Source organism: Vicia villosa, unplaced genomic scaffold (genome assembly GCF_029867415.1).
Source record: "Vicia villosa cultivar HV-30 ecotype Madison, WI unplaced genomic scaffold, Vvil1.0 ctg.003111F_1_1, whole genome shotgun sequence".
Classification (NCBI taxonomy): domain Eukaryota; kingdom Viridiplantae; phylum Streptophyta; class Magnoliopsida; order Fabales; family Fabaceae; genus Vicia; species Vicia villosa.
Window position 1 is genome coordinate 100,917 of NW_026706116.1, and position 5,410 is coordinate 106,326.

Here is a 5,410-nt window from a genome sequence, read left to right on the forward strand (position 1 = left end):
TTGGAGCAGCTACGGGTGCTTTTTGGAAACCAGGTGGAATGGCAGGTGCTTGTTCAGGTGCGTACAACACAATGTTGTTCTTGTACGAAAAGTTTGTATGATTCTTCCATCCAGGGTTGTACGTGTTTGAGTAAGGGTTTCCTTGAGCGTAATTCACTTGATCAGGTGGAATACCTGTCAGCAGTTGAAATTCAGCAATGACATGTCCAATTAATCTGCATATCTCGCAATTAGGACCTACAGCAGCCGCAGTGGCTGCAGGAGTTATGGTTAAGTTCTCGATCTTTTGAGTCAAGGCGTATACTTTGGCGTTAACGCGGTCTATACCACTGACTTCGTACATTCCTTCTTTGGTTTGGTATTTTTCTACAGCAGTTTGTTCTCCTCCCATTGGTAATGGTTTTGCGCCTAGTTCTCTATGAGGTTATAAGCTTCGTCATGAGGTTTGTCCATCAGAGCTCCGCCTGCGGAGGCATCTAAAGTCATTTTGGTGTTATATAATAGACCACCATAGAAAGTATGGATGATCAACCATGGCTCAAGTCCATGATGAAGACAAAGTCTTAGCATATCTTTATATCGCTCCCAGGCCTCGAAGAGTGATTCGTTATCTTTTTGGGTAAATCTGTTGATTTGACCTCTTAGCATTGCGGTTTTACTAGGCAGGAAATATCTCGCTAAGAAAAATATCTTCAATTCGTCCCAGGTAGTTATGGAGTTAGACGGTAAAGATTGAAACCACGCTCTAGCTCTATCTCTCAAGGAGAAAGGTAAAAGATGTAATCGGATCGCTTCGAGAATGACATTGTTAACTTTGACAGTGTCGGCGTATTGCACGAACACGGATAAATGGAGATTTGGGTCGTCCGCAGGGCTTCCAGAGAATTGGTTCTGCTGGACAGCTTGCACCGGCGAAGGTTTTAGTTCGAAGTTGTTTGCCTCAATCGCGGGTGGCGCGATACTTGAGTGTTGTTCAGCTCGCGAAGGAGCGGCATAGTCCCTAAGAGGACGATTGGCAGCCATCTCTAACTTCGGGGTTTATTGATAAAAAAGAATCAATTTCTAGGAAACTGGAATCGGTTCTACTTTGGGAAGATGATGAATTCGACGCCTTACGTTAATAAAACGTTCGATTTCGTTAATTCGTTGTATTAATTCCCCTCCTTGTAAACGAGTATTTGGCATACAATCGTTCAAAGAAAAAGGAAAAAAGAATTGCTCTAGTCTCTACGGTGTAAGAGTGGGTTACGAAATCGACTTAAATAGTCCCTGGCAACGGCGCCAAAAACTTGATCGCGACTTTATGTGTCTATTAATCTAATCACTGCAAGTGCACAGTCGTGTTGTGTAGTTTTAAAAGATATCGAATCCACAGGGACTATGAATTGATCTACCGTTATCTAAGGTTACTATGTAAAGCTAAGGCTAAGAATATTTGGGTTGTTTATAGATAAGGAAACTAAAATCTTAAATCTAAGTGATATAATAATAATAATAATAATAATCTAAGCGGATATCAGTATGCAGTTCGTCTAAATTAGGTGATCCGAAGTTCTATTGGCCAGGTTCTTATTAAATCAAAAATCTTTACTAACTACGTCATTTAAAAGTCCTCATCTCAAACTCTCGCTCTATTGATTCAGACTACGATCCTAAATCATAATGTATGCTCTCGCCATCCCATTAGATTTAGAAACGCTTTTTGAAAACATCATAATTGATAAAATGCCTATTTCATGCAGACGTTATTTAATTAAAAATCCTTGTCTCAAACTCTCGCTCTATTGACTCAGATTATGCTAATATTCCCTAACGTTCGCTCTCGCTGTCCCGTGTTGAGTTTAAAAGCACTCTTTGAAAACAAATAATATCTAATTAGTTTTAATACGCTCTCGCTGTCTTTAAATCTAATGTCGTGTGTCTACAATCTGGTTAAAGATCTCAAACTCTCGCTCTGTTGATTTTAAACTTAATTAGTTCTAAAACCTCAAACTTCTACTCTGTTGATTTTATAACTTTAGTAAATCAAATTAGACACCACAACCAAAAACAGGTGATTTTTAATAAAACATATTTAAGCCAATTTATTTCGGATCCCTTCGGTTAAATTACTTTACATACCAATATCTAAATGATTTATCCCGACATATTAATACGGTTAAACATGCATAAACATATTTGAATTATAATTTTAGGCATATTTAATTGGCATACGATATGGATCATGCAAGGAATAAATGCGGTAAATAAGAAACCTGAATAATATAAATCTGGAATAAATCTTTATATCTTCAATTACTCGAACCTCCACCACAAGTCAGTTGGATTGTTCTTCGATAAATGAACATTCAGCGGGAAATAAATCAAGGAAATAAACACTTTGACCTAACATAAGGTTAGACCAAATAAAGGTTCACAACAATTTCCGGTGTAGAAATTGCTGTGAGAAAAAGAAAACTGGAATTAAAGGACAAACGGGAATTAACTTGAAAAGAAAATAAATGAAGTATGAAAACAGGAAATAAAGTAGTAACGCTTCTTTTTTTCCCACGATGTGCCTTTTCTCCGTAAAAATAGTGACCTATTGAGCCTGAACGTTGAGACGTGTGTCTCCTTTTGAATTTGACTTGGTGAAGCACTCTGAGACGTGCGTCTCAAGTGGAGAAATTTTAGGGAGGTTGGAGATGGGCGTCTCTACCTTGTAATGTAGCTTGCTTGGCTTTGGGCCCTTGGAGACGGGCGTCTCCATGTGCTGAGGTGGCAGCTTCAGCTCCTTCGTGGGGCTGGGCTTCCATCACTGTACTTTGGGTCTTCTGTTTTTCACCTTCTAATTGCTTTAGCATCCCTCTTTTCTTCTCTTGATTAAATATGGACCAGTTTTGCTTTATTTCTTCTTCTTTTCACAAGTATTCTCATACAGACGCAATTCCTGAAACAATGAAATATACTCGCATAATACTAAAATAAAGTAATTAAATTAAATGAAAATACTAACATTATTTATGAAAACTAAGTCAAATATATGATATAAATTCGTGGTATCAGGTGCATATAAACAAGGTTGATTTTGTTTTATCACAAACTCTCTATTTAAGCAGAGTTTTGTTACTAGCAATATCACATTCCTCTTTCTTCCATCTAGTTCTTCTCATATAAGACAATATGAGCAAATCATATGAGAATTCCAAGAGGGGATCCTCCTAGGAAGGTAGTAATATCGTATGCACGCACAAGGATGGTAAGATTAATACTTCTGACTGTGCAAGAACATAATCTGGCACATATGCTAGAGCATTGTTGTAGAAAGGAATTCAGTGTCAAAGATGAAGAATATCAAGAAGAAGAAAGATTTATCTGATGAGAGTGGATCAGACACTAATGAGGACTGGAAAACCTTCTTCAGGTCAAGTGGTTGGAATGTCGACCAGGTCTGAAAGTTGTAACCTTTTATAGTGCATCTATTAGCTTTCATATATAATTATAGACTTGTAATAATTCCAGTATCAATAATACCTGATCCTTTTCTTAATGCTTTTGTTTATGATTTTCTTGCTAGTAACATTCTTTGAGTGAGTCACCAGTATTGATAGAGATGTTTCAGAGAAGTTTTCAACCATTTCATCCATGTTTTTGAAAATTGTTTTAATCACATAAACATTTTTTAAAAAAAGATAAGTTTGGGGGCATCAACACATGATTTTATTTTACCCAAGAAAATTAATTCCAAAAGTTATACCTATCAATATATCTCAGAGTCCATAAGACATAAAATTCCTAGAGGAACTCTGTTTTTAGACCTGGAGAGCCTTCTCACTTTAACCGACTAACTAGTTCATAGTCAAATTTCCCAAAATATCATATTAAACAACTGAAAATAAATACTCAACAAATAAAGACCATTGTTATAGGACCTTTAAGATTTGTGACACATATGCGAACATGTTTTAGAAAAAGAAGTTGAAAAACCGTTCCACTTTTATGCTACAAGAGGCAACTAATCAGATTTTGAGCATCAGAGCTGAGATGCTTCAAAGGCTACTATTCATCATAAGCTAGTTGAGAGCTTCTGATCACAGTATCTTCTATGAAGGTTTAGAAAACACTTATAAGGGGGGTTGAATAAGTTTTTTCTTTTTCATTCGCATTAACTTAAGATAAAACACATTTATTTTTATCCTGGTTCGTTTGCAACTCAAACTACTCCAGTCCACCCGCCAAGGTGATTTCTCCTCTCTTAATCGAGGACTTAATCCACTATAACCAAAACTAATTACAAATGCACAACCAACTTGTTAGACGATAGGACTGGTCTAGAGGGGGGTGAATAGACCACCTTTTTCCGACATAAGAAAATTTTAGCTATTTGAAACGTGACTTCCCTGAATCACTTAATCGTCTAAAATTGATTATGTTATCGGGGACCAGATATGTGCACTAAACCGAACGGATAAAAATGTCAAGTGATGAATTACGTTTTAACGAATATCTCGATTGTCTCAATTACACACTATATGGTATATTACTCACAATGAACGTTTTCACTAAAATTTGAACAAAAATTTGATTGAGTAATTTTATCGAACACTTAGTGATCGATATTTTACCTAACCTTAGTTTTTGTTCAACAATGGAAATAAACGAAAACGAATGGAAATACGATAAAGTAAAGGCAATAAGGAACACGATATTTTGTTTAGGCAGTTCCTCTATCGTCCTCGCAGGAGTACGTCTGCCCCTAATTTCAAATGAAATTAGGAAAGTTTTATTAGATTGCAAAATGTTTAACAAGGATAGAAAGTACCAATCACCAACTACACACATGCAGTAAAATTGAATACAATTCGATCCTCCCCTTGATTCAAGTTGAATCAAGTCAATGTCTAAGATCTTCACGATCAAGACCCCGATCGTTCCTTTCTCAATCCTCCGGTTGTAGCAATTTTGATGAGCGGATCTTCAATCCCTCAATCCCTTATGCACGGCTGAATTGATTACCAAAGCAAATCGATCTTCAAAAACCTTCGAACAAAATCTTTGATGAAGAAGGAAAAACCCTAAGGTTTTATAGAAGAAACACCCTCAACACTCTTCACTCGAACAAGATGAATGTCTACCGTCGAATCTCGAACAAGACAAATATCTACCGTCGAACCTTATCAACACACGTTCCTTACTTCGATCGAGAAAGATGATTATGTGTGATTCTCGATCAATAAGCGAAAGGTTCAATATGAGAAGAGGCTGAGTCTATCTTTCACGTTTCTTGTTGAATTGCTTGAGAATGATCACTTGAGTATTTATACCACATACAATGCATAGGCCAAAATGAAAACAGCAGAAAACCCAATTTATTAGCGATAGGTCGACCTGCTCTCTGCATAGGTCGACCTATTGAATTCTTTGCACCTGA

The 5,410-nt window shown here is 36.7% G+C and overlaps 1 non-coding gene across 1 annotated transcript; it reads left to right on the forward strand.

The window, feature by feature from the left end:
- The first annotated feature begins 541 nt into the window (after positions 1–541).
- Positions 542–648, forward strand: LOC131640426 (small nucleolar RNA R71). Its single transcript, XR_009295253.1, has one exon. It is a non-coding gene; the product is annotated as a small nucleolar RNA R71 (small nucleolar RNA).
- The last annotated feature ends 4,762 nt before the right edge of the window (positions 649–5,410 follow it).